The 18,333-nt window shown below is 47.4% G+C and overlaps 80 non-coding genes across 80 annotated transcripts; 65 read left to right on the forward strand and 15 right to left on the reverse strand.

The window, feature by feature from the left end:
* Window positions 1-34: 34 nt before the first annotated feature.
* Window positions 35-150, forward strand: Trnal-caa (transfer RNA leucine (anticodon CAA)). Its single transcript has 2 exons — window positions 35-72; window positions 105-150. It is a non-coding gene; the product is annotated as a tRNA-Leu (tRNA).
* A 41-nt stretch (window positions 151-191) lies between these two features.
* Trnay-gua (transfer RNA tyrosine (anticodon GUA)) lies at window positions 192-285 on the reverse strand. Its single transcript has 2 exons — window positions 249-285; window positions 192-227 (listed from the first exon to the last, which is right to left on the reverse strand). It is a non-coding gene; the product is annotated as a tRNA-Tyr (tRNA).
* Window positions 286-538: 253 nt separating this feature from the next.
* On the forward strand, window positions 539-611 carry Trnaa-ugc (transfer RNA alanine (anticodon UGC)). Its single transcript has one exon. It is a non-coding gene; the product is annotated as a tRNA-Ala (tRNA).
* Window positions 612-870: 259 nt separating this feature from the next.
* Trnad-guc (transfer RNA aspartic acid (anticodon GUC)) lies at window positions 871-942 on the forward strand. The gene has a single exon. It is a non-coding gene; the product is annotated as a tRNA-Asp (tRNA).
* Window positions 943-1,015: 73 nt separating this feature from the next.
* Window positions 1,016-1,088, forward strand: Trnak-uuu (transfer RNA lysine (anticodon UUU)). The gene has a single exon. It is a non-coding gene; the product is annotated as a tRNA-Lys (tRNA).
* A 107-nt stretch (window positions 1,089-1,195) lies between these two features.
* On the forward strand, window positions 1,196-1,268 carry Trnaa-agc (transfer RNA alanine (anticodon AGC)). The gene has a single exon. It is a non-coding gene; the product is annotated as a tRNA-Ala (tRNA).
* A 68-nt stretch (window positions 1,269-1,336) lies between these two features.
* Window positions 1,337-1,452, forward strand: Trnal-caa (transfer RNA leucine (anticodon CAA)). The gene is made up of 2 exons: window positions 1,337-1,374; window positions 1,407-1,452. It is a non-coding gene; the product is annotated as a tRNA-Leu (tRNA).
* Window positions 1,453-1,493: 41 nt separating this feature from the next.
* Window positions 1,494-1,587, reverse strand: Trnay-gua (transfer RNA tyrosine (anticodon GUA)). The gene is made up of 2 exons: window positions 1,551-1,587; window positions 1,494-1,529 (listed from the first exon to the last, which is right to left on the reverse strand). It is a non-coding gene; the product is annotated as a tRNA-Tyr (tRNA).
* A 253-nt stretch (window positions 1,588-1,840) lies between these two features.
* Trnaa-ugc (transfer RNA alanine (anticodon UGC)) lies at window positions 1,841-1,913 on the forward strand. Its single transcript has one exon. It is a non-coding gene; the product is annotated as a tRNA-Ala (tRNA).
* Window positions 1,914-2,172: 259 nt separating this feature from the next.
* Trnad-guc (transfer RNA aspartic acid (anticodon GUC)) lies at window positions 2,173-2,244 on the forward strand. Its single transcript has one exon. It is a non-coding gene; the product is annotated as a tRNA-Asp (tRNA).
* Window positions 2,245-2,317: 73 nt separating this feature from the next.
* Window positions 2,318-2,390, forward strand: Trnak-uuu (transfer RNA lysine (anticodon UUU)). The gene has a single exon. It is a non-coding gene; the product is annotated as a tRNA-Lys (tRNA).
* Window positions 2,391-2,497: 107 nt separating this feature from the next.
* Trnaa-agc (transfer RNA alanine (anticodon AGC)) lies at window positions 2,498-2,570 on the forward strand. The gene has a single exon. It is a non-coding gene; the product is annotated as a tRNA-Ala (tRNA).
* A 68-nt stretch (window positions 2,571-2,638) lies between these two features.
* On the forward strand, window positions 2,639-2,754 carry Trnal-caa (transfer RNA leucine (anticodon CAA)). The gene is made up of 2 exons: window positions 2,639-2,676; window positions 2,709-2,754. It is a non-coding gene; the product is annotated as a tRNA-Leu (tRNA).
* Window positions 2,755-2,795: 41 nt separating this feature from the next.
* Window positions 2,796-2,889, reverse strand: Trnay-gua (transfer RNA tyrosine (anticodon GUA)). The gene is made up of 2 exons: window positions 2,853-2,889; window positions 2,796-2,831 (listed from the first exon to the last, which is right to left on the reverse strand). It is a non-coding gene; the product is annotated as a tRNA-Tyr (tRNA).
* A 253-nt stretch (window positions 2,890-3,142) lies between these two features.
* Trnaa-ugc (transfer RNA alanine (anticodon UGC)) lies at window positions 3,143-3,215 on the forward strand. The gene has a single exon. It is a non-coding gene; the product is annotated as a tRNA-Ala (tRNA).
* Window positions 3,216-3,477: 262 nt separating this feature from the next.
* On the forward strand, window positions 3,478-3,549 carry Trnad-guc (transfer RNA aspartic acid (anticodon GUC)). Its single transcript has one exon. It is a non-coding gene; the product is annotated as a tRNA-Asp (tRNA).
* A 73-nt stretch (window positions 3,550-3,622) lies between these two features.
* Window positions 3,623-3,695, forward strand: Trnak-uuu (transfer RNA lysine (anticodon UUU)). The gene has a single exon. It is a non-coding gene; the product is annotated as a tRNA-Lys (tRNA).
* Window positions 3,696-3,802: 107 nt separating this feature from the next.
* Trnaa-agc (transfer RNA alanine (anticodon AGC)) lies at window positions 3,803-3,875 on the forward strand. The gene has a single exon. It is a non-coding gene; the product is annotated as a tRNA-Ala (tRNA).
* Window positions 3,876-3,943: 68 nt separating this feature from the next.
* Window positions 3,944-4,059, forward strand: Trnal-caa (transfer RNA leucine (anticodon CAA)). The gene is made up of 2 exons: window positions 3,944-3,981; window positions 4,014-4,059. It is a non-coding gene; the product is annotated as a tRNA-Leu (tRNA).
* A 41-nt stretch (window positions 4,060-4,100) lies between these two features.
* On the reverse strand, window positions 4,101-4,194 carry Trnay-gua (transfer RNA tyrosine (anticodon GUA)). Its single transcript has 2 exons — window positions 4,158-4,194; window positions 4,101-4,136 (listed from the first exon to the last, which is right to left on the reverse strand). It is a non-coding gene; the product is annotated as a tRNA-Tyr (tRNA).
* Window positions 4,195-4,535: 341 nt separating this feature from the next.
* Trnal-caa (transfer RNA leucine (anticodon CAA)) lies at window positions 4,536-4,651 on the forward strand. Its single transcript has 2 exons — window positions 4,536-4,573; window positions 4,606-4,651. It is a non-coding gene; the product is annotated as a tRNA-Leu (tRNA).
* Window positions 4,652-4,692: 41 nt separating this feature from the next.
* Window positions 4,693-4,786, reverse strand: Trnay-gua (transfer RNA tyrosine (anticodon GUA)). The gene is made up of 2 exons: window positions 4,750-4,786; window positions 4,693-4,728 (listed from the first exon to the last, which is right to left on the reverse strand). It is a non-coding gene; the product is annotated as a tRNA-Tyr (tRNA).
* Window positions 4,787-5,039: 253 nt separating this feature from the next.
* Trnaa-ugc (transfer RNA alanine (anticodon UGC)) lies at window positions 5,040-5,112 on the forward strand. The gene has a single exon. It is a non-coding gene; the product is annotated as a tRNA-Ala (tRNA).
* Window positions 5,113-5,371: 259 nt separating this feature from the next.
* Trnad-guc (transfer RNA aspartic acid (anticodon GUC)) lies at window positions 5,372-5,443 on the forward strand. Its single transcript has one exon. It is a non-coding gene; the product is annotated as a tRNA-Asp (tRNA).
* Window positions 5,444-5,516: 73 nt separating this feature from the next.
* Trnak-uuu (transfer RNA lysine (anticodon UUU)) lies at window positions 5,517-5,589 on the forward strand. Its single transcript has one exon. It is a non-coding gene; the product is annotated as a tRNA-Lys (tRNA).
* A 107-nt stretch (window positions 5,590-5,696) lies between these two features.
* On the forward strand, window positions 5,697-5,769 carry Trnaa-agc (transfer RNA alanine (anticodon AGC)). The gene has a single exon. It is a non-coding gene; the product is annotated as a tRNA-Ala (tRNA).
* A 68-nt stretch (window positions 5,770-5,837) lies between these two features.
* Window positions 5,838-5,953, forward strand: Trnal-caa (transfer RNA leucine (anticodon CAA)). The gene is made up of 2 exons: window positions 5,838-5,875; window positions 5,908-5,953. It is a non-coding gene; the product is annotated as a tRNA-Leu (tRNA).
* A 41-nt stretch (window positions 5,954-5,994) lies between these two features.
* Trnay-gua (transfer RNA tyrosine (anticodon GUA)) lies at window positions 5,995-6,088 on the reverse strand. Its single transcript has 2 exons — window positions 6,052-6,088; window positions 5,995-6,030 (listed from the first exon to the last, which is right to left on the reverse strand). It is a non-coding gene; the product is annotated as a tRNA-Tyr (tRNA).
* Window positions 6,089-6,341: 253 nt separating this feature from the next.
* Trnaa-ugc (transfer RNA alanine (anticodon UGC)) lies at window positions 6,342-6,414 on the forward strand. Its single transcript has one exon. It is a non-coding gene; the product is annotated as a tRNA-Ala (tRNA).
* Window positions 6,415-6,673: 259 nt separating this feature from the next.
* Trnad-guc (transfer RNA aspartic acid (anticodon GUC)) lies at window positions 6,674-6,745 on the forward strand. The gene has a single exon. It is a non-coding gene; the product is annotated as a tRNA-Asp (tRNA).
* A 73-nt stretch (window positions 6,746-6,818) lies between these two features.
* Window positions 6,819-6,891, forward strand: Trnak-uuu (transfer RNA lysine (anticodon UUU)). The gene has a single exon. It is a non-coding gene; the product is annotated as a tRNA-Lys (tRNA).
* A 107-nt stretch (window positions 6,892-6,998) lies between these two features.
* Window positions 6,999-7,071, forward strand: Trnaa-agc (transfer RNA alanine (anticodon AGC)). Its single transcript has one exon. It is a non-coding gene; the product is annotated as a tRNA-Ala (tRNA).
* A 68-nt stretch (window positions 7,072-7,139) lies between these two features.
* Trnal-caa (transfer RNA leucine (anticodon CAA)) lies at window positions 7,140-7,255 on the forward strand. Its single transcript has 2 exons — window positions 7,140-7,177; window positions 7,210-7,255. It is a non-coding gene; the product is annotated as a tRNA-Leu (tRNA).
* Window positions 7,256-7,296: 41 nt separating this feature from the next.
* On the reverse strand, window positions 7,297-7,390 carry Trnay-gua (transfer RNA tyrosine (anticodon GUA)). Its single transcript has 2 exons — window positions 7,354-7,390; window positions 7,297-7,332 (listed from the first exon to the last, which is right to left on the reverse strand). It is a non-coding gene; the product is annotated as a tRNA-Tyr (tRNA).
* A 253-nt stretch (window positions 7,391-7,643) lies between these two features.
* Window positions 7,644-7,716, forward strand: Trnaa-ugc (transfer RNA alanine (anticodon UGC)). Its single transcript has one exon. It is a non-coding gene; the product is annotated as a tRNA-Ala (tRNA).
* A 259-nt stretch (window positions 7,717-7,975) lies between these two features.
* Window positions 7,976-8,047, forward strand: Trnad-guc (transfer RNA aspartic acid (anticodon GUC)). The gene has a single exon. It is a non-coding gene; the product is annotated as a tRNA-Asp (tRNA).
* A 73-nt stretch (window positions 8,048-8,120) lies between these two features.
* Window positions 8,121-8,193, forward strand: Trnak-uuu (transfer RNA lysine (anticodon UUU)). The gene has a single exon. It is a non-coding gene; the product is annotated as a tRNA-Lys (tRNA).
* Window positions 8,194-8,300: 107 nt separating this feature from the next.
* Trnaa-agc (transfer RNA alanine (anticodon AGC)) lies at window positions 8,301-8,373 on the forward strand. Its single transcript has one exon. It is a non-coding gene; the product is annotated as a tRNA-Ala (tRNA).
* A 68-nt stretch (window positions 8,374-8,441) lies between these two features.
* Trnal-caa (transfer RNA leucine (anticodon CAA)) lies at window positions 8,442-8,557 on the forward strand. The gene is made up of 2 exons: window positions 8,442-8,479; window positions 8,512-8,557. It is a non-coding gene; the product is annotated as a tRNA-Leu (tRNA).
* A 41-nt stretch (window positions 8,558-8,598) lies between these two features.
* Trnay-gua (transfer RNA tyrosine (anticodon GUA)) lies at window positions 8,599-8,692 on the reverse strand. The gene is made up of 2 exons: window positions 8,656-8,692; window positions 8,599-8,634 (listed from the first exon to the last, which is right to left on the reverse strand). It is a non-coding gene; the product is annotated as a tRNA-Tyr (tRNA).
* A 253-nt stretch (window positions 8,693-8,945) lies between these two features.
* Trnaa-ugc (transfer RNA alanine (anticodon UGC)) lies at window positions 8,946-9,018 on the forward strand. The gene has a single exon. It is a non-coding gene; the product is annotated as a tRNA-Ala (tRNA).
* A 259-nt stretch (window positions 9,019-9,277) lies between these two features.
* Trnad-guc (transfer RNA aspartic acid (anticodon GUC)) lies at window positions 9,278-9,349 on the forward strand. Its single transcript has one exon. It is a non-coding gene; the product is annotated as a tRNA-Asp (tRNA).
* A 73-nt stretch (window positions 9,350-9,422) lies between these two features.
* Trnak-uuu (transfer RNA lysine (anticodon UUU)) lies at window positions 9,423-9,495 on the forward strand. Its single transcript has one exon. It is a non-coding gene; the product is annotated as a tRNA-Lys (tRNA).
* A 107-nt stretch (window positions 9,496-9,602) lies between these two features.
* Trnaa-agc (transfer RNA alanine (anticodon AGC)) lies at window positions 9,603-9,675 on the forward strand. Its single transcript has one exon. It is a non-coding gene; the product is annotated as a tRNA-Ala (tRNA).
* A 68-nt stretch (window positions 9,676-9,743) lies between these two features.
* On the forward strand, window positions 9,744-9,859 carry Trnal-caa (transfer RNA leucine (anticodon CAA)). The gene is made up of 2 exons: window positions 9,744-9,781; window positions 9,814-9,859. It is a non-coding gene; the product is annotated as a tRNA-Leu (tRNA).
* A 41-nt stretch (window positions 9,860-9,900) lies between these two features.
* Window positions 9,901-9,994, reverse strand: Trnay-gua (transfer RNA tyrosine (anticodon GUA)). The gene is made up of 2 exons: window positions 9,958-9,994; window positions 9,901-9,936 (listed from the first exon to the last, which is right to left on the reverse strand). It is a non-coding gene; the product is annotated as a tRNA-Tyr (tRNA).
* A 253-nt stretch (window positions 9,995-10,247) lies between these two features.
* Window positions 10,248-10,320, forward strand: Trnaa-ugc (transfer RNA alanine (anticodon UGC)). Its single transcript has one exon. It is a non-coding gene; the product is annotated as a tRNA-Ala (tRNA).
* A 259-nt stretch (window positions 10,321-10,579) lies between these two features.
* Window positions 10,580-10,651, forward strand: Trnad-guc (transfer RNA aspartic acid (anticodon GUC)). The gene has a single exon. It is a non-coding gene; the product is annotated as a tRNA-Asp (tRNA).
* Window positions 10,652-10,724: 73 nt separating this feature from the next.
* Window positions 10,725-10,797, forward strand: Trnak-uuu (transfer RNA lysine (anticodon UUU)). The gene has a single exon. It is a non-coding gene; the product is annotated as a tRNA-Lys (tRNA).
* A 107-nt stretch (window positions 10,798-10,904) lies between these two features.
* Trnaa-agc (transfer RNA alanine (anticodon AGC)) lies at window positions 10,905-10,977 on the forward strand. Its single transcript has one exon. It is a non-coding gene; the product is annotated as a tRNA-Ala (tRNA).
* Window positions 10,978-11,045: 68 nt separating this feature from the next.
* Window positions 11,046-11,161, forward strand: Trnal-caa (transfer RNA leucine (anticodon CAA)). Its single transcript has 2 exons — window positions 11,046-11,083; window positions 11,116-11,161. It is a non-coding gene; the product is annotated as a tRNA-Leu (tRNA).
* Window positions 11,162-11,202: 41 nt separating this feature from the next.
* On the reverse strand, window positions 11,203-11,296 carry Trnay-gua (transfer RNA tyrosine (anticodon GUA)). The gene is made up of 2 exons: window positions 11,260-11,296; window positions 11,203-11,238 (listed from the first exon to the last, which is right to left on the reverse strand). It is a non-coding gene; the product is annotated as a tRNA-Tyr (tRNA).
* Window positions 11,297-11,549: 253 nt separating this feature from the next.
* Trnaa-ugc (transfer RNA alanine (anticodon UGC)) lies at window positions 11,550-11,622 on the forward strand. Its single transcript has one exon. It is a non-coding gene; the product is annotated as a tRNA-Ala (tRNA).
* Window positions 11,623-11,881: 259 nt separating this feature from the next.
* Trnad-guc (transfer RNA aspartic acid (anticodon GUC)) lies at window positions 11,882-11,953 on the forward strand. Its single transcript has one exon. It is a non-coding gene; the product is annotated as a tRNA-Asp (tRNA).
* A 73-nt stretch (window positions 11,954-12,026) lies between these two features.
* Trnak-uuu (transfer RNA lysine (anticodon UUU)) lies at window positions 12,027-12,099 on the forward strand. Its single transcript has one exon. It is a non-coding gene; the product is annotated as a tRNA-Lys (tRNA).
* Window positions 12,100-12,347: 248 nt separating this feature from the next.
* On the forward strand, window positions 12,348-12,463 carry Trnal-caa (transfer RNA leucine (anticodon CAA)). Its single transcript has 2 exons — window positions 12,348-12,385; window positions 12,418-12,463. It is a non-coding gene; the product is annotated as a tRNA-Leu (tRNA).
* Window positions 12,464-12,504: 41 nt separating this feature from the next.
* On the reverse strand, window positions 12,505-12,598 carry Trnay-gua (transfer RNA tyrosine (anticodon GUA)). Its single transcript has 2 exons — window positions 12,562-12,598; window positions 12,505-12,540 (listed from the first exon to the last, which is right to left on the reverse strand). It is a non-coding gene; the product is annotated as a tRNA-Tyr (tRNA).
* A 253-nt stretch (window positions 12,599-12,851) lies between these two features.
* On the forward strand, window positions 12,852-12,924 carry Trnaa-ugc (transfer RNA alanine (anticodon UGC)). The gene has a single exon. It is a non-coding gene; the product is annotated as a tRNA-Ala (tRNA).
* Window positions 12,925-13,183: 259 nt separating this feature from the next.
* Trnad-guc (transfer RNA aspartic acid (anticodon GUC)) lies at window positions 13,184-13,255 on the forward strand. Its single transcript has one exon. It is a non-coding gene; the product is annotated as a tRNA-Asp (tRNA).
* A 73-nt stretch (window positions 13,256-13,328) lies between these two features.
* Trnak-uuu (transfer RNA lysine (anticodon UUU)) lies at window positions 13,329-13,401 on the forward strand. The gene has a single exon. It is a non-coding gene; the product is annotated as a tRNA-Lys (tRNA).
* A 107-nt stretch (window positions 13,402-13,508) lies between these two features.
* On the forward strand, window positions 13,509-13,581 carry Trnaa-agc (transfer RNA alanine (anticodon AGC)). Its single transcript has one exon. It is a non-coding gene; the product is annotated as a tRNA-Ala (tRNA).
* A 68-nt stretch (window positions 13,582-13,649) lies between these two features.
* On the forward strand, window positions 13,650-13,765 carry Trnal-caa (transfer RNA leucine (anticodon CAA)). The gene is made up of 2 exons: window positions 13,650-13,687; window positions 13,720-13,765. It is a non-coding gene; the product is annotated as a tRNA-Leu (tRNA).
* A 41-nt stretch (window positions 13,766-13,806) lies between these two features.
* Trnay-gua (transfer RNA tyrosine (anticodon GUA)) lies at window positions 13,807-13,900 on the reverse strand. Its single transcript has 2 exons — window positions 13,864-13,900; window positions 13,807-13,842 (listed from the first exon to the last, which is right to left on the reverse strand). It is a non-coding gene; the product is annotated as a tRNA-Tyr (tRNA).
* A 253-nt stretch (window positions 13,901-14,153) lies between these two features.
* Window positions 14,154-14,226, forward strand: Trnaa-ugc (transfer RNA alanine (anticodon UGC)). The gene has a single exon. It is a non-coding gene; the product is annotated as a tRNA-Ala (tRNA).
* Window positions 14,227-14,485: 259 nt separating this feature from the next.
* On the forward strand, window positions 14,486-14,557 carry Trnad-guc (transfer RNA aspartic acid (anticodon GUC)). Its single transcript has one exon. It is a non-coding gene; the product is annotated as a tRNA-Asp (tRNA).
* Window positions 14,558-14,630: 73 nt separating this feature from the next.
* Trnak-uuu (transfer RNA lysine (anticodon UUU)) lies at window positions 14,631-14,703 on the forward strand. Its single transcript has one exon. It is a non-coding gene; the product is annotated as a tRNA-Lys (tRNA).
* Window positions 14,704-14,810: 107 nt separating this feature from the next.
* Trnaa-agc (transfer RNA alanine (anticodon AGC)) lies at window positions 14,811-14,883 on the forward strand. The gene has a single exon. It is a non-coding gene; the product is annotated as a tRNA-Ala (tRNA).
* Window positions 14,884-14,951: 68 nt separating this feature from the next.
* Window positions 14,952-15,067, forward strand: Trnal-caa (transfer RNA leucine (anticodon CAA)). Its single transcript has 2 exons — window positions 14,952-14,989; window positions 15,022-15,067. It is a non-coding gene; the product is annotated as a tRNA-Leu (tRNA).
* A 41-nt stretch (window positions 15,068-15,108) lies between these two features.
* Trnay-gua (transfer RNA tyrosine (anticodon GUA)) lies at window positions 15,109-15,202 on the reverse strand. Its single transcript has 2 exons — window positions 15,166-15,202; window positions 15,109-15,144 (listed from the first exon to the last, which is right to left on the reverse strand). It is a non-coding gene; the product is annotated as a tRNA-Tyr (tRNA).
* A 253-nt stretch (window positions 15,203-15,455) lies between these two features.
* Window positions 15,456-15,528, forward strand: Trnaa-ugc (transfer RNA alanine (anticodon UGC)). The gene has a single exon. It is a non-coding gene; the product is annotated as a tRNA-Ala (tRNA).
* Window positions 15,529-15,787: 259 nt separating this feature from the next.
* On the forward strand, window positions 15,788-15,859 carry Trnad-guc (transfer RNA aspartic acid (anticodon GUC)). The gene has a single exon. It is a non-coding gene; the product is annotated as a tRNA-Asp (tRNA).
* A 73-nt stretch (window positions 15,860-15,932) lies between these two features.
* On the forward strand, window positions 15,933-16,005 carry Trnak-uuu (transfer RNA lysine (anticodon UUU)). Its single transcript has one exon. It is a non-coding gene; the product is annotated as a tRNA-Lys (tRNA).
* Window positions 16,006-16,112: 107 nt separating this feature from the next.
* Window positions 16,113-16,185, forward strand: Trnaa-agc (transfer RNA alanine (anticodon AGC)). Its single transcript has one exon. It is a non-coding gene; the product is annotated as a tRNA-Ala (tRNA).
* Window positions 16,186-16,253: 68 nt separating this feature from the next.
* Window positions 16,254-16,369, forward strand: Trnal-caa (transfer RNA leucine (anticodon CAA)). Its single transcript has 2 exons — window positions 16,254-16,291; window positions 16,324-16,369. It is a non-coding gene; the product is annotated as a tRNA-Leu (tRNA).
* Window positions 16,370-16,410: 41 nt separating this feature from the next.
* On the reverse strand, window positions 16,411-16,504 carry Trnay-gua (transfer RNA tyrosine (anticodon GUA)). Its single transcript has 2 exons — window positions 16,468-16,504; window positions 16,411-16,446 (listed from the first exon to the last, which is right to left on the reverse strand). It is a non-coding gene; the product is annotated as a tRNA-Tyr (tRNA).
* Window positions 16,505-16,757: 253 nt separating this feature from the next.
* Trnaa-ugc (transfer RNA alanine (anticodon UGC)) lies at window positions 16,758-16,830 on the forward strand. The gene has a single exon. It is a non-coding gene; the product is annotated as a tRNA-Ala (tRNA).
* Window positions 16,831-17,089: 259 nt separating this feature from the next.
* Window positions 17,090-17,161, forward strand: Trnad-guc (transfer RNA aspartic acid (anticodon GUC)). Its single transcript has one exon. It is a non-coding gene; the product is annotated as a tRNA-Asp (tRNA).
* Window positions 17,162-17,414: 253 nt separating this feature from the next.
* Trnaa-agc (transfer RNA alanine (anticodon AGC)) lies at window positions 17,415-17,487 on the forward strand. The gene has a single exon. It is a non-coding gene; the product is annotated as a tRNA-Ala (tRNA).
* Window positions 17,488-17,712: 225 nt separating this feature from the next.
* On the reverse strand, window positions 17,713-17,806 carry Trnay-gua (transfer RNA tyrosine (anticodon GUA)). The gene is made up of 2 exons: window positions 17,770-17,806; window positions 17,713-17,748 (listed from the first exon to the last, which is right to left on the reverse strand). It is a non-coding gene; the product is annotated as a tRNA-Tyr (tRNA).
* Window positions 17,807-18,059: 253 nt separating this feature from the next.
* Window positions 18,060-18,132, forward strand: Trnaa-ugc (transfer RNA alanine (anticodon UGC)). The gene has a single exon. It is a non-coding gene; the product is annotated as a tRNA-Ala (tRNA).
* Window positions 18,133-18,333: the final 201 nt, after the last annotated feature.

Here is an 18,333-nt window from a genome sequence, read left to right on the forward strand (position 1 = left end):
TGCGCAGAGCAATTTGCAGCAGCGTTCGTGTCATGTCGGGATGGCCGAGCGGTCTAAGGCGCCAGACTCAAGACAAAATGTTCTTCCACTCATCGCGTGGAGAATTCTGGTCCTCGAATGAGGGCGTGGGTTCGAATCCCACTTCCGACAACTTTTCCCTGCCACACAAAATTTTAGGCCTAAAATGCAAGTCCACCGAGCCGGATTTGAACCAGCGACCTAAGGATGCCTGAGTGGTATAAGTTCGTCTACAGTCCTCCGCTCTACCAACTGAGCTATCGGTGGATGTAGCATCGTACAGTTCTTGTGCAGGACTATGCAGGTCATGTCACGTTTGTAGTATGACGTGGTTTTTAAAATGATGCGATAGCTCGCACGTAGCAGAGGGTGGTTTCGATCCACCGACCTCTGGGTTATGGGCCCAGCACGCTTCCTCTGCGCCACTCTGCTGAAGGTAGGTAAGCTGAAATGTGTCTGATGTAAGGTGTAGTTTAGTATTGCGAACAGCACTCGAACTATGACCTTTTTACCAATTCCAGGGGGATTAGCTCACATGGTAGAGCGCTCGCTTTGCATGCGAGAGGTACCGGGATCGATGCCCGGATCCTCCAAGACGATGTTTTTAATTTATTTATTTTTATACTAATTTCAGTAGTTGCCAATGGTCATAAGAGGATTTATGATGCTCCTAAGATTACCTGGTATTAATAATAATAATAATAATACTAAACCGCGCTGCATATGTCTAGAGCATTTCTTGCTGTTTAATTTCGCATTGACAGCATACACAGTTTCAGCTTTTAACATGATCGACCGTGTGGCATTCGGGCATTGACGCAATCGCGAACATATTATTTAAATATGAACTCGTCCTCGGTAGTATAGTGGTAAGTATCCCCGCCTGTCACGCGGGAGACCGGGGTTCGATTCCCCGCCGGGGAGGTTCTTTTTATCTTGTCAATGTTTCGTTTCACGTCAGTAGCGTTCGCGGGACTGTCCGGGAATACAGTTTTACGCCCGGTTAGCTCAGTCGGTAGAGCATCAGACTTTTAATCTGACGGTCGCGGGTTCGAGTCCCTCATCGGGCGTAACAATTATTTGGTACGATGGTGAACTAACTTTCACCACAATGTCTTGTCGAAAGAGGATGAATAACGTAACATTTGCGGAGTGGAAAAGGCGAAGCAAACTTGATGGGGAACTAGCTCAGATGGTAGAGCGCTCGCTTAGCATGCGAGAGGTACCGGGATCGATGCCCGGGTTCTCCAATGCCTTTTCCATAGGCGTAAAATAAATGAAATTTGCGCAGAGCAATTTGCAGCAGCGTTCGTGTCATGTCGGGATGGCCGAGCGGTCTAAGGCGCCAGACTCAAGACAAAATGTTCTTCCACTCATCGCGTGGAGAATTCTGGTCCTCGAATGAGGGCGTGGGTTCGAATCCCACTTCCGACAACTTTTCCCTGCCACACAAAATTTTAGGCCTAAAATGCAAGTCCACCGAGCCGGATTTGAACCAGCGACCTAAGGATGCCTGAGTGGTATAAGTTCGTCTACAGTCCTCCGCTCTACCAACTGAGCTATCGGTGGATGTAGCATCGTACAGTTCTTGTGCAGGACTATGCAGGTCATGTCACGTTTGTAGTATGACGTGGTTTTTAAAATGATGCGATAGCTCGCACGTAGCAGAGGGTGGTTTCGATCCACCGACCTCTGGGTTATGGGCCCAGCACGCTTCCTCTGCGCCACTCTGCTGAAGGTAGGTAAGCTGAAATGTGTCTGATGTAAGGTGTAGTTTAGTATTGCGAACAGCACTCGAACTATGACCTTTTTACTATTTCCAGGGGGATTAGCTCACATGGTAGAGCGCTCGCTTTGCATGCGAGAGGTACCGGGATCGATGCCCGGATCCTCCAAGACGATGTTTTTAATTTATTTATTTTTATACTAATTTCAGTAGTTGCCAATGGTCATAAGAGGATTTATGATGCTCCTAAGATTACCTGGTATTAATAATAATAATAATAATACTAAACCGCGCTGCATATGTCTAGAGCATTTCTTGCTGTTTAATTTCGCATTGACAGCATACACAGTTTCAGCTTTTAACATGATCGACCGTGTGGCATTCGGGCATTGACGCCATCGCGAACATATTATTTAAATATGAACTCGTCCTCGGTAGTATAGTGGTAAGTATCCCCGCCTGTCACGCGGGAGATCGGGGTTCGATTCCCCGCCGGGGAGGTTCTTTTTATCTTGTCAATGTTTCGTTTCACGTCAGTAGCGTTCGCGGGACTGTCCGGGAATACAGATTTACGCACGGTTAGCTCAGTCGGTAGAGCATCAGACTTTTAATCTGAGGGTCGCGGGTTCGAGTCCCTCATCGGGCGTAACAATTATTTGGTACGATGGTGAACTAACTTTCACCACAATGTCTTGTCGAAAGAGGATGAATAACGTAACATTTGCGGAGTGGCAAAGGCGAAGCAAACTTGATGGGGAACTAGCTCAGATGGTAGAGCGCTCGCTTAGCATGCGAGAGGTACCGGGATCGATGCCCGGGTTCTCCAATGCCTTTTCCATAGGCGTAAAATAAATGAAATTTGCGCAGAGCAATTTGCAGCAGCGTTCGTGTCATGTCGGGATGGCCGAGCGGTCTAAGGCGCCAGACTCAAGACAAAATGTTCTTCCACTCATCGCGTGGAGAATTCTGGTCCTCGAATGAGGGCGTGGGTTCGAATCCCACTTCCGACAACTTTTCCCTGCCACACAAAATTTTAGGCCTAAAATGCAAGTCCACCGAGCCGGATTTGAACCAGCGACCTAAGGATGCCTGAGTGGTATAAGTTCGTCTACAGTCCTCCGCTCTACCAACTGAGCTATCGGTGGATGTAGCATCGTACAGTTCTTGTGCAGGACTTTGCAGGTCATGTCACGTTTGTAGTATGACGTGGTTTTTAAAATGATGCGATAGCTCGCACGTAGCAGAGGGTGGTTTCGATCCACCGACCTCTGGGTTATGGGCCCAGCACGCTTCCTCTGCGCCACTCTGCTGAAGGTAGGTAAGCTGAAATGTGTCTGATGTAAGGTGTAGTTTAGTATTGCGAACAGCACTCGAACTATGACCTTTTTACCATTTCCAGGGGGATTAGCTCACATGGTAGAGCGCTCGCTTTGCATGCGAGAGGTACCGGGATCGATGCCCGGATCCTCCAAGACGATGTTTTTAATTTATTTATTTTTATACTAATTTCAGTAGTTGCCAATGGTCATAAGAGGATTTATGATGCTCCTAAGATTACCTGGTATTAATAATAATAATAATAATAATACTAAACCGCGCTGCATATGTCTAGAGCATTTCTTGCTGTTTAATTTCGCATTGACAGTATACACAGTTTCAGCTTTTAACATGATCGACCGTGTGGCATTCGGGCATTGACGCCATCGCGAACATATTATTTAAATATGAACTCGTCCTCGGTAGTATAGTGGTAAGTATCCCCGCCTGTCACGCGGGAGACCGGGGTTCGATTCCCCGCCGGGGAGGTTCTTTTTATCTTGTCAATGTTTCGTTTCACGTCAGTAGCGTTCGCGGGACTGTCCGGGAATACAGTTTTACGCCCGGTTAGCTCAGTCGGTAGAGCATCAGACTTTTAATCTGAGGGTCGCGGGTTCGAGTCCCTCATCGGGCGTAACAATTATTTGGTACGATGGTGAACTAACTTTCACCACAATGTCTTGTCGAAAGAGGATGAATAACGTAACATTTGCGGAGTGGCAAAGGCGAAGCAAACTTGATGGGGAACTAGCTCAGATGGTAGAGCGCTCGCTTAGCATGCGAAAGGTACCGGGATCGATGCCCGGGTTCTCCAATACCTTTTCCATAGGCGTAAAATAAATGAAATTTGCGCAGAGCAATTTGCAGCAGCGTTCGTGTCATGTCGGGATGGCCGAGCGGTCTAAGGCGCCAGACTCAAGACAAAATGTTCTTCCACTCATCGCGTGGAGAATTCTGGTCCTCGAATGAGGGCGTGGGTTCGAATCCCACTTCCGACAACTTTTCCCTGCCACACAAAATTTTAGGCCTAAAATGCAAGACCACCGAGCCGGATTTGAACCAGCGACCTAAGGATGCCTGAGTGGTATAAGTTCGTCTACAGTCCTCCGCTCTACCAACTGAGCTATCGGTGGATGTAGCATCGTACAGTTCTTGTGCAGGACTATGCAGGTCATGTCACGTTTGTAGTATGACGTGGTTTTTAAAATGATGCGATAGCTCGCACGTAGCAGAGGGTGGTTTCGATCCACCGACCTCCGCGAAGTTTGCTTCGCCTTTGCCACTCCGCAAATGTTACGTTATTCATCCTCTTTCGACAAGACATTGTGGTGAACTAGAACTCGCTCAGATGGTAGAGCGCTCGCTTAGCATGCGAGAGGTACCGGGATCGATGCCCGGGTTCTCCAATGCCTTTTCCATAGGCGTAAAATAAATGAAATTTGCGCAGAGCAATTTGCAGCAGCGTTCGTGTCATGTCGGGATGGCCGAGCGGTCTAAGGCGCCAGACTCAAGACAAAATGTTCTTCCACTCATCGCGTGGAGAATTCTGGTCCTCGAATGAGGGCGTGGGTTCTAATCCCACTTCCGACAACTTTTCCCTGCCACACAAAATTTTAGGCCTAAAATGCAAGTCCACCGAGCCGGATTTGAACCAGCGACCTAAGGATGCCTGAGTGGTATAAGTTCGTCTACAGTCCTCCGCTCTACCAACTGAGCTATCGGTGGATGTAGCATCGTACAGTTCTTGTGCAGGACTCTGCAGGTCATGTCACGTTTGTAGTATGACGTGGTTTTTAAAATGATGCGATAGCTCGCACGTAGCAGAGGGTGGTTTCGATCCACCGACCTCTGGGTTATGGGCCCAGCACGCTTCCTCTGCGCCACTCTGCTGAAGGTAGGTAAGCTGAAATGTGTCTGATGTAAGGTGTAGTTTAGTATTGCGAACAGCACTCGAACTATGACCTTTTTACCATTTCCAGGGGGATTAGCTCACATGGTAGAGCGCTCGCTTTGCATGCGAGAGGTACCGGGATCGATGCCCGGATTCTCCAAGAAGATGTTTTTAATTTATTTATTTTTATACTAATTTCAGTAGTTGCGAATGGTCATAAAAGGATTTATGATGCTCCTAAGATTACCTGGTATTAATAATAATAATAATAATACTAAACCGCGCTGCATATGTCTAGAGCATTTCTTGCTGTTTAATTTCGCATTGACAGTATACACAGTTTCAGCTTTTAACATGATCGACCGTGTGGCATTCGGGCATTGACGCCATCGCGAACATATTATTTAAATATGAACTCGTCCTCGGTAGTATAGTGGTAAGTATTCCCGCCTGTCACGCGGGAGACCGGGGTTCGATTCCCCGCCGGGGAGGTTCTTTTTATCTTGTCAATGTTTCGTTTCACGTCAGTAGCGTTCGCGGGACTGTCCGGGAATACAGATTTACGCCCGGTTAGCTCAGTCGGTAGAGCATCAGACTTTTAATCTGAGGGTCGCGGGTTCGAGTCCCTCATCGGGCGTAACAATTATTTGGTACGATGGTGAACTAACTTTCACCACAATGTCTTGTCGAAAGAGGATGAATAACGTAACATTTGCGGAGTGGCAAAGGCGAAGCAAACTTGATGGGGAACTAGCTCAGATGGTAGAGCGCTCGCTTAGCATGCGAGAGGTACCGGGATCGATGCCCGGGTTCTCCAATGCCTTTTCCATAGGCGTAAAATAAATGAAATTTGCGCAGAGCAATTTGCAGCAGCGTTCGTGTCATGTCGGGATGGCCGAGCGGTCTAAGGCGCCAGACTCAAGACAAAATGTTCTTCCACTCATCGCGTGGAGAATTCTGGTCCTCGAATGAGGGCGTGGGTTCGAATCCCACTTCCGACAACTTTTCCCTGCCACACAAAATTTTAGGCCTAAAATGCAAGTCCACAGAGCCGGATTTGAACCAGCGACCTAAGGATGCCTGAGTGGTATAAGTTCGTCTACAGTCCTCCGCTCTACCAACTGAGCTATCGGTGGATGTAGCATCGTACAGTTCTTGTGCAGGACTATGCAGGTCATGTCACGTTTGTAGTATGACGTGGTTTTTAAAATGATGCGATAGCTCGCACGTAGCAGAGGGTGGTTTCGATCCACCGACCTCTGGGTTATGGGCCCAGCACGCTTCCTCTGCGCCACTCTGCTGAAGGTAGGTAAGCTGAAATGTGTCTGATGTAAGGTGTAGTTTAGTATTGCGAACAGCACTCGAACTATGACCTTTTTACCATTTCCAGGGGGATTAGCTCACATGGTAGAGCGCTCGCTTTGCATGCGAGAGGTACCGGGATCGATGCCCGGATCCTCCAAGACGATGTTTTTAATTTATTTATTTTTATACTAATTTCAGTAGTTGCCAATGGTCATAAGAGGATTTATGATGCTCCTAAGATTACCTGGTATTAATAATAATAATAATAATACTAAACCGCGCTGCATATGTCTCGAGCATTTCTTGCTGTTTAATTTCGCATTGACAGTATACACAGTTTCAGCTTTTAACATGATCGACCGTGTGGCATTCGGGCATTGACGCCATCGCGAACATATTATTTAAATATGAACTCGTCCTCGGTAGTATAGTGGTAAGTATCCCCGCCTGTCACGCGGGAGACCGGGGTTCGATTCCCCGCCGGGGAGGTTCTTTTTATCTTGTCAATGTTTCGTTTCACGTCAGTAGCGTTCGCGGGACTGTCCGGGAATACAGATTTACGCCCGGTTAGCTCAGTCGGTAGAGCATCAGACTTTTAATCTGAGGGTCGCGGGTTCGAGTCCCTCATCGGGCGTAACAATTATTTGGTACGATGGTGAACTAACTTTCACCACAATGTCTTGTCGAAAGAGGATGAATAACGTAACATTTGCGGAGTGGCAAAGGCGAAGCAAACTTGATGGGGAACTAGCTCAGATGGTAGAGCGCTCGCTTAGCATGCGAGAGGTACCGGGATCGATGCCCGGGTTCTCCAATGCCTTTTCCATAGGCGTAAAATAAATGAAATTTGCGCAGAGCAATTTGCAGCAGCGTTCGTGTCATGTCGGGATGGCCGAGCGGTCTAAGGCGCCAGACTCAAGACAAAATGTTCTTCCACTCATCGCGTGGAGAATTCTGGTCCTCGAATGAGGGCGTGGGTTCGAATCCCACTTCCGACAACTTTTCCCTGCCACACAAAATTTTAGGCCTAAAATGCAAGTCCACCGAGCCGGATTTGAACCAGCGACCTAAGGATGCCTGAGTGGTATAAGTTCGTCTACAGTCCTCCGCTCTACCAACTGAGCTATCGGTGGATGTAGCATCGTACAGTTCTTGTGCAGGACTATGCAGGTCATGTCACGTTTGTAGTATGACGTGGTTTTTAAAATGATGCGATAGCTCGCACGTAGCAGAGGGTGGTTTCGATCCACCGACCTCTGGGTTATGGGCCCAGCACGCTTCCTCTGCGCCACTCTGCTGAAGGTAGGTAAGCTGAAATGTGTCTGATGTAAGGTGTAGTTTAGTATTGCGAACAGCACTCGAACTATGACCTTTTTACCATTTCCAGGGGGATTAGCTCACATGGTAGAGCGCTCGCTTTGCATGCGAGAGGTACCGGGATCGATGCCCGGATCCTCCAAGACGATGTTTTTAATTTATTTATTTTTATACTAATTTCAGTAGTTGCCAATGGTCATAAGAGGATTTATGATGCTCCTAAGATTACCTGGTATTAATAATAATAATAATAATACTAAACCGCGCTGCATATGTCTCGAGCATTTCTTGCTGTTTAATTTCGCATTGACAGTATACACAGTTTCAGCTTTTAACATGATCGACCGTGTGGCATTCGGGCATTGACGCCATCGCGAACATATTATTTAAATATGAACTCGTCCTCGGTAGTATAGTGGTAAGTATCCCCGCCTGTCACGCGGGAGACCGGGGTTCGATTCCCCGCCGGGGAGGTTCTTTTTATCTTGTCAATGTTTCGTTTCACGTCAGTAGCGTTCGCGGGACTGTCCGGGAATACAGATTTACGCCCGGTTAGCTCAGTCGGTAGAGCATCAGACTTTTAATCTGAGGGTCGCGGGTTCGAGTCCCTCATCGGGCGTAACAATTATTTGGTACGATGGTGAACTAACTTTCACCACAATGTCTTGTCGAAAGAGGATGAATAACGTAACATTTGCGGAGTGGCAAAGGCGAAGCAAACTTGATGGGGAACTAGCTCAGATGGTAGAGCGCTCGCTTAGCATGCGAGAGGTACCGGGATCGATGCCCGGGTTCTCCAATGCCTTTTCCATAGGCGTAAAATAAATGAAATTTGCGCAGAGCAATTTGCAGCAGCGTTCGTGTCATGTCGGGATGGCCGAGCGGTCTAAGGCGCCAGACTCAAGACAAAATGTTCTTCCACTCATCGCGTGGAGAATTCTGGTCCTCGAATGAGGGCGTGGGTTCGAATCTCACTTCCGACAACTTTTCCCTGCCACACAAAATTTTAGGCCTAAAATGCAAGTCCACCGAGCCGGATTTGAACCAGCGACCTAAGGATGCCTGAGTGGTATAAGTTCGTCTACAGTCCTCCGCTCTACCAACTGAGCTATCGGTGGATGTAGCATCGTACAGTTCTTGTGCAGGACTATGCAGGTCATGTCACGTTTGTAGTATGACGTGGTTTTTAAAATGATGCGATAGCTCGCACGTAGCAGAGGGTGGTTTCGATCCACCGACCTCTGGGTTATGGGCCCAGCACGCTTCCTCTGCGCCACTCTGCTGAAGGTAGGTAAGCTGAAATGTGTCTGATGTAAGGTGTAGTTTAGTATTGCGAACAGCACTCGAACTATGACCTTTTTACCATTTCCAGGGGGATTAGCTCACATGGTAGAGCGCTCGCTTTGCATGCGAGAGGTACCGGGATCGATGCCCGGATCCTCCAAGACGATGTTTTTAATTTATTTATTTTTATACTAATTTCAGTAGTTGCCAATGGTCATAAGAGGATTTATGATGCTCCTAAGATTACCTGGTATTAATAATAATAATAATAATACTAAACCGCGCTGCATATGTCTAGAGCATTTCTTGCTGTTTAATTTCGCATTGACAGTATACACAGTTTCAGCTTTTAACATGATCGACCGTGTGGCATTCGGGCATTGACGCCATCGCGAACATATTATTTAAATATGAACTCGTCCTCGGTAGTATAGTGGTAAGTATCCCCGCCTGTCACGCGGGAGACCGGGGTTCGATTCCCCGCCGGGGAGGTTCTTTTTATCTTGTCAATGTTTCGTTTCACGTCAGTAGCGTTTGCGGGACTGTCCTGGAATACAGATTTACGCCCGGTTAGCTCAGTCGGTAGAGCATCAGACTTTTAATCTGAGGGTCGCGGGTTCGAGTCCCTCATCGGGCGTAACAATTATTTGGTACGATGGTGAACTAACTTTCACCACAATGTCTTGTCGAAAGAGGATGAATAACGTAACATTTGCGGAGTGGCAAAGGCGAAGCAAACTTGATGGGGAACTAGCTCAGATGGTAGAGCGCTCGCTTAGCATGCGAGAGGTACCGGGATCGATGCCCGGGTTCTCCAATGCCTTTTCCATAGGCGTAAAATAAATGAAATTTGCGCAGAGCAATTTGCAGCAGCGTTCGTGTCATGTCGGGATGGCCGAGCGGTCTAAGGCGCCAGACTCAAGACAAAATGTTCTTCCACTCATCGCGTGGAGAATTCTGGTCCTCGAATGAGGGCGTGGGTTCGAATCCCACTTCCGACAACTTTTCCCTGCCACACAAAATTTTAGGCCTAAAATGCAAGTCCACCGAGCCGGATTTGAACCAGCGACCTAAGGATGCCTGAGTGGTATAAGTTCGTCTACAGTCCTCCGCTCTACCAACTGAGCTATCGGTGGATGTAGCATCGTACAGTTCTTGTGCAGGACTATGCTGGTCATGTCACGTTTGTAGTAAGACGTGGTTTTTAAAATGATGCGATAGCTCGCACGTAGCAGAGGGTGGTTTCGATCCACCGACCTCTGGGTTATGGGCCCAGCACGCTTCCTCTGCGCCACTCTGCTGAAGGTAGGTAAGCTGAAATGTGTCTGATGTAAGGTGTAGTTTAGTATTGCGAACAGCACTCGAACTATGACCTTTTTACCATTTCCAGGGGGATTAGCTCACATGGTAGAGCGCTCGCTTTGCATGCGAGAGGTACCGGGATCGATGCCCGGATCCTCCAAGACGATGTTTTTAATTTATTTATTTTTATACTAATTTCAGTAGTTGCCAATGGTCATAAGAGGATTTATGATGCTCCTAAGATTACCTGGTATTAATAATAATAATAATAATACTAAACCGCGCTGCATATGTCTAGAGCATTTCTTGCTGTTTAATTTCGCATTGACAGTATACACAGTTTCAGCTTTTAACATGATCGACCGTGTGGCATTCGGGCATTGACGCCATCGCGAACATTTTATTTAAATATGAACTCGTCCTCGGTAGTATAGTGGTAAGTATCCCCGCCTGTCACGCGGGAGACCGGGGTTCGATTCCCCGCCGGGGAGGTTCTTTTTATCTTGTCAATGTTTCGTTTCACGTCAGTAGCGTTCGCGGGACTGTCCGGGAATACAGATTTACGCCCGGTTAGCTCAGTCGGTAGAGCATCAGACTTTTAATCTGAGGGTCGCGGGTTCGAGTCCCTCATCGGGCGTAACAATTATTTGGTACGATGGTGAACTAACTTTCACCACAATGTCTTGTCGAAAGAGGATGAATAACGTAACATTTGCGGAGTGGCAAAGGCGAAGCAAACTTGATGGGGAACTAGCTCAGATGGTAGAGCGCTCGCTTAGCATGCGAGAGGTACCGGGATCGATGCCCGGGTTCTCCAATGCCTTTTCCATAGGCGTAAAATAAATGAAATTTGCGCAGAGCAATTTGCAGCAGCGTTCGTGTCATGTCGGGATGGCCGAGCGGTCTAAGGCGCCAGACTCAAGACAAAATGTTCTTCCACTCATCGCGTGGAGAATTCTGGTCCTCGAATGAGGGCGTGGGTTCGAATCCCACTTCCGAAAACTTTTCCCTGCCACACAAAATTTTAGGCCTAAAATGCAAGTCCACCGAGCCGGATTTGAACCAGCGACCTAAGGATGCCTGAGTGGTATAAGTTCGTCTACAGTCCTCCGCTCTACCAACTGAGCTATCGGTGGATGTAGCATCGTACAGTTCTTGTGCAGGACTATGCAGGTCATGTCACGTTTGTAGTATGACGTGGTTTTTAAAATGATGCGATAGCTCGCACGTAGCAGAGGGTGGTTTCGATCCACCGACCTCTGGGTTATGGGCCCAGCACGCTTCCTCTGCGCCACTCTGCTGAAGGTAGGTAAGCTGAAATGTGTCTGATGTAAGGTGTAGTTTAGTATTGCGAACAGCACTCGAACTATGACCTTTTTACCATTTCCAGGGGGATTAGCTCACATGGTAGAGCGCTCGCTTTGCATGCGAGAGGTACCGGGATCGATGCCCGGATCCTCCAAGACGATGTTTTTAATTTATTTATTTTTATACTAATTTCAGTAGTTGCCAATGGTCATAAGAGGATTTATGATGCTCCTAAGATTACCTGGTATTAATAATAATAATAATAATACTAAACCGCGCTGCATATGTCTAGAGCATTTCTTGCTGTTTAATTTCGCATTGACAGTATACACAGTTTCAGCTTTTAACATGATCGACCGTGTGGCATTCGGGCATTGACGCCATCGCGAACATATTATTTAAATATGAACTCGTCCTCGGTAGTATAGTGGTAAGTATCCCCGCCTGTCACGCGGGAGACCGGGGTTCGATTCCCCGCCGGGGAGGTTCTTTTTATCTTGTCAATGTTTCGTTTCACGTCAGTAGCGTTCGCGGGACTGTCCGGGAATACAGATTTACGCCCGGTTAGCTCAGTCGGTAGAGCATCAGACTTTTAATCTGAGGGTCGCGGGTTCGAGTCCCTCATCGGGCGTAACAATTATTTGGTACGATGGTGAACTAACTTTCACCACAATGTCTTGTCGAAAGAGGATGAATAACGTAACATTTGCGGAGTGGCAAAGGCGAAGCAAACTTGATGGGGAACTTGCTCAGATGGTAGAGCGCTCGCTTAGCATGCGAGAGGTACCGGGATCGATGCCCGGGTTCTCCAATGCCTTTTCCATAGGCGTAAAATAAATGAAATTTGCGCAGAGCAATTTGCAGCAGCGTTCGTGTCATGTCGGGATGGCCGAGCGGTCTAAGGCGCCAGACTCAAGACAAAATGTTCTTCCACTCATCGCGTGGAGAATTCTGGTCCTCGAATGAGGGCGTGGGTTCGAATCCCACTTCCGACAACTTTTCCCTGCCACACAAAATTTTAGGCCTAAAATGCAAGTCCACCGAGCCGGATTTAAACCAGCGACCTAAGGATGCCTGAGTGGTATAAGTTCGTCTACAGTCCTCCGCTCTACCAACTGAGCTATCGGTGGATGTAGCATCGTACAGTTCTTGTGCAGGACTATGCAGGTCATGTCACGTTTGTAGTATGACGTGGTTTTTAAAATGATGCGATAGCTCGCACGTAGCAGAGGGTGGTTTCGATCCACCGACCTCTGGGTTATGGGCCCAGCACGCTTCCTCTGCGCCACTCTGCTGAAGGTAGGTAAGCTGAAATGTGTCTGATGTAAGGTGTAGTTTAGTATTGCGAACAGCACTCGAACTATGACCTTTTTACCATTTCCAGGGGGATTAGCTCACATGGTAGAGCGCTCGCTTTGCATGCGAGAGGTACCGGGATCGATGCCCGGATCCTCCAAGACGATGTTTTTAATTTATTTATTTTTATACTAATTTCAGTAGTTGCCAATGGTCATAAGAGGATTTATGATGCTCCTAAGATTACCTGGTATTAATAATAATAATAATAATACTAAACCGCGCTGCATATGTCTAGAGCATTTCTTGCTGTTTAATTTCGCATTGACAGTATACACAGTTTCAGCTTTTAACATGATCGACCGTGTGGCATTCGGGCATTGACGCCATCGCGAACATTTTATTTAAATATGAACTCGTCCTCGGTAGTATAGTGGTAAGTATCCCCGCCTGTCACGCGGGAGACCGGGGTTCGATTCCCCGCCGGGGAGGTTCTTTTTATCTTGTCAATGTTTCGTTTCACGTCAGTAGCGTTCGCGGGACTGTCCGGGAATACAGATTTACGCCCGGTTAGCTCAGTCGGTAGAGCATCAGACTTTTAATCTGAGGGTCGCGGGTTCGAGTCCCTCATCGGGCGTAACAATTATTTGGTACGATGGTGAACTAACTTTCACCACAATGTCTTGTCGAAAGAGGATGAATAACGTAACATTTGCGGAGTGGCAAAGGCGAAGCAAACTTGATGGGGAACTAGCTCAGATGGTAGAGCGCTCGCTTAGCATGCGAGAGGTACCGGGATCGATGCCCGGGTTCTCCAATGCCTTTTCCATAGGCGTAAAATAAATGAAATTTGCGCAGAGCAATTTGCAGCAGCGTTCGTGTCATGTCGGGATGGCCGAGCGGTCTAAGGCGCCAGACTCAAGACAAAATGTTCTTCCACTCATCGCGTGGAGAATTCTGGTCCTCGAATGAGGGCGTGGGTTCGAATCCCACTTCCGACAACTTTTCCCTGCCACACAAAATTTTAGGCCTAAAATGCAAGTCCACCGAGCCGGATTTGAACCAGCGACCTAAGGATGCCTGAGTGGTATAAGTTCGTCTACAGTCCTCCGCTCTACCAACTGAGCTATCGGTGGATGTAGCATCGTACAGTTCTTGTGCAGGACTATGCAGGTCATGTCACGTTTGTAGTATGACGTGGTTTTTAAAATGATGCGATAGCTCGCACGTAGCAGAGGGTGGTTTCGATCCACCGACCTCTGGGTTATGGGCCCAGCACGCTTCCTCTGCGCCACTCTGCTGAAGGTAGGTAAGCTGAAATGTGTCTGATGTAAGGTGTAGTTTAGTATTGCGAACAGCACTCGAACTATGACCTTTTTACCATTTCCAGGGGGATTAGCTCACATGGTAGAGCGCTCGCTTTGCATGCGAGAGGTACCGGGATCGATGCCCGGATCCTCCAAGACGATGTTTTTAATTTATTTATTTTTATACTAATTTCAGTAGTTGCCAATGGTCATAAGAGGATTTATGATGCTCCTAAGATTACCTGGTATTAATAATAATAATAATAATACTAAACCGCGCTGCATATGTCTAGAGCATTTCTTGCTGTTTAATTTCGCATTGACAGTATACACAGTTTCAGCTTTTAACATGATCGACCGTGTGGCATTCGGGCATTGACGCCATCGCGAACATATTATTTAAATATGAACTCGTCCTCGGTAGTATAGTGGTAAGTATCCCCGCCTGTCACGCGGGAGACCGGGGTTCGATTCCCCGCCGGGGAGGTTCTTTTTATCTTGTCAATGTTTCGTTTCACGTCAGTAGCGTTCGCGGGACTGTCCGGGAATACAGATATACGCCCGGTTAGCTCAGTCGGTAGAGCATCAGACTTTTAATCTGAGGGTCGCGGGTTCGAGTCCCTCATCGGGCGTAACAATTATTTGGTACGATGGTGAACTAACTTTCACCACAATGTCTTGTCGAAAGAGGATGAATAACGTAACATTTGCGGAGTGGCAAAGGCGAAGCAAACTTGATGGGGAACTAGCTCAGATGGTAGAGCGCTCGCTTAGCATGCGAGAGGTACCGGGATCGATGCCCGGGTTCTCCAATGCCTTTTCCATAGGCGTAAAATAAATGAAATTTGCGCAGAGCAATTTGCAGCAGCGTTCGTGTCATGTCGGGATGGCCGAGCGGTCTAAGGCGCCAGACTCAAGACAAAATGTTCTTCCACTCATCGCGTGGAGAATTCTGGTCCTCGAATGAGGGCGTGGGTTCGAATCCCACTTCCGATAACTTTTCCCTGCCACACAAAATTTTAGGCCTAAAATGCAAGTCCACCGAGCCGGATTTGAACCAGCGACCTAAGGATGCCTGAGTGGTATAAGTTCGTCTACAGTCCTCCGCTCTACCAACTGAGCTATCGGTGGATGTAGCATCGTACAGTGCTTGTGCAGGACTATGCAGGTCATGTCACGTTTGTAGTATGACGTGGTTTTTAAAATGATGCGATAGCTCGCACGTAGCAGAGGGTGGTTTCGATCCACCGACCTCTGGGTTATGGGCCCAGCACGCTTCCTCTGCGCCACTCTGCTGAAGGTAGGTAAGCTGAAATGTGTCTGATGTAAGGTGTAGTTTAGTATTGCGAACAGCACTCGAACTATGACCTTTTTACCATTTCCAGGGGGATTAGCTCACATGGTAGAGCGCTCGCTTTGCATGCGAGAGGTACCGGGATCGATGCCCGGATCCTCCAAGACGATGTTTTTAATTTATTTATTTTTATACTAATTTCAGTAGTTGCCAATGGTCATAAGAGGATTTATGATGCTCCTAAGATTACCTGGTATTAATAATAATAATAATAATACTTAACCGCGCTGCATATGTCTAGAGCATTTCTTGCTGTTTAATTTCGCATTGACAGTATACACAGTTTCAGCTTTTAACATGATCGACCGTGTGGCATTCGGGCATTGACGCCATCGCGAACATATTATTTAAATATGAACTCGTCCTCGGTAGTATAGTGGTAAGTATCCCCGCCTGTCACGCGGGAGACCGGGGTTCGATTCCCCGCCGGGGAGGTTCTTTTTATCTTGTCAATGTTTCGTTTCACGTCAGTAGCGTTCGCGGGACTGTCCGGGAATACAGATTTACACCCGGTTAGCTCAGTCGGTAGAGCATCAGACTTTTAATCTGAGGGTCGCGGGTTCGAGTCCCTCATCGGGCGTAACAATTATTTGGTACGATGGTGAACTAACTTTCACCACAATGTCTTGTCGAAAGAGGATGAATAACGTAACATTTGCGGAGTGGCAAAGGCGAAGCAAACTTGATGGGGATCTAGCTCAGATGGTAGAGCGCTCGCTTAGCATGCGAGAGATACCGGGATCGATGCCCGGGTTCTCCAATGCCTTTTCCATAGGCGTAAAATAAATGAAATTTGCGCAGAGCAATTTGCAGCAGCGTTCGTGTCATGTCGGGATGGCCGAGCGGTCTAAGGCGCCAGACTCAAGACAAAATGTTCTTCCACTCATCGCGTGGAGAATTCTGGTCCTCGAATGAGGGCGTGGGTTCGAATCCCACTTCCGACAACTTTTCCCTGCCACACAAAATTTTAGGCCTAAAATGCAAGTCCACCGAGCCGGATTTGAACCAGCGACCTAAGGATGCCTGAGTGGTATAAGTTCGTCTACAGTCCTCCGATCTACCAACTGAGCTATCGGTGGATGTAGCATCGTACAGTTCTTGTGCAGGACTATGCAGGTCATGTCACGTTTGTAGTATGACGTGGTTTTTAAAATGATGCGATAGCTCGCACGTAGCAGAGGGTGGTTTCGATCCACCGACCTCTGGGTTATGGGCCAAGCACGCTTCCTCTGCGCCACTCTGCTGAATGTAGGTAAGCTGAAATGTGTCTGATGTAAGGTGTAGTTTAGTATTGCGAACAGCACTCGAACTATGACCTTTTTACCATTTCCAGGGGGATTAGCTCACATGGTAGAGCGCTCGCTTTGCATGCGAGAGGTACCGGGATCGATGCCCGGATCCTCCAAGACGATGTTTTTAATTTATTTATTTTTATACTAATTTCAGTAGTTGCCAATGGTCATAAGAGGATTTATGATGCTCCTAAGATTACCTGGTATTAATAATAATAATAATAATACTAAACCGCGCTGCATATGTCTAGAGCATTTCTTGCTGTTTAATTTCGCATTGACAGTATACACAGTTTCAGCTTTTAACATGATCGACCGTGTGGCATTCGGGCATTGACGCCATCGCGAACATATTATTTAAATATGAACTCGTCCTCGGTAGTATAGTGGTAAGTATCCCCGCCTGTCACGCGGGAGACCGGGGTTCGATTCCCCGCCGGGAAGGTTCTTTTTATCTTGTCAATGTTTCGTTTCACGTCAGTAGCGTTCGCGGGACTGTCCGGGAATACAGTTTTACGCCCGGTTAGCTCAGTCGGTAGACCATCAGACTTTTAATCTGAGGGTCGCGGTTTCGAGTCCCTCATCGGGCGTAACAATTATTTGGTACGATGGTGAACTAACTTTCACCACAATGTCTTGTCGAAAGAGGATGAATAACGTAACATTTGCGGAGTGGCAAAGGCGAAGCAAACTTGATGGGGAACTAGCTCAGATGGTAGAGCGCTCGCTTAGCATGCGAGAGGTACCGGGATCGATGCCCGGGTTCTCCAATGCCTTTTCCATAGGCGTAAAATAAATGAAATTTGCGCAGAGCAATTTGCAGCAGCGTTCGTGTCATGTCGGGATGGCCGAGCGGTCTAAGGCGCCAGACTCTAGACAAAATGTTCTTCCACTCATCGCGTGGAGAATTCTGGTCCTCGAATGAGGGCGTGGGTTCGAATCCCACTTCCGACAACTTTTCCCTGCCACACAAAATTTTAGGCCTAAAATGCAAGTCCACCGAGCCGGATTTGAACCAGCGACCTAAGGATGCCTGAGTGGTATAAGTTCGTCTACAGTCCTCCGCTCTACCAACTGAGCTATCGGTGGATGTAGCATCGTACAGTTCTTGTGCAGGACTATGCAGGTCATGTCACGTTTGTAGTATGACGTGGTTTTTAAAATGATGCGATAGCTCGCACGTAGCAGAGGGTGGTTTCGATCCACCGACCTCTGGGTTATGGGCCCAGCACGCTTCCTCTGCGCCACTCTGCTGAAGGTAGGTAAGCTGAAATGTGTCTGATGTAAGGTGTAGTTTAGTATTGCGAACAGCACTCGAACTATGACCTTTTTACCATTTCCAGGGGGATTAGCTCACATGGTAGAGCGCTCGCTTTGCATGCGAGAGGTACCGGGATCGATGCCCGGATCCTCCAAGACGATGTTTTTAATTTATTTATTTTTATACTAATTTCAGTAGTTGCCAATGGTCATAAGAGGATTTATGATGCTCCTAAGATTACCTGGTATTAATAATAATAATAATAATACTAAACCGCGCTGCATATGTCTAGAGCATTTCTTGCTGTTTAATTTCGCATTGACAGTATACACAGTTTCAGCTTTTAACATGATCG

This window comes from Hydractinia symbiolongicarpus, chromosome 3 (assembly GCF_029227915.1).
Source record: "Hydractinia symbiolongicarpus strain clone_291-10 chromosome 3, HSymV2.1, whole genome shotgun sequence".
NCBI lineage: Eukaryota > Metazoa > Cnidaria > Hydrozoa > Anthoathecata > Hydractiniidae > Hydractinia > Hydractinia symbiolongicarpus.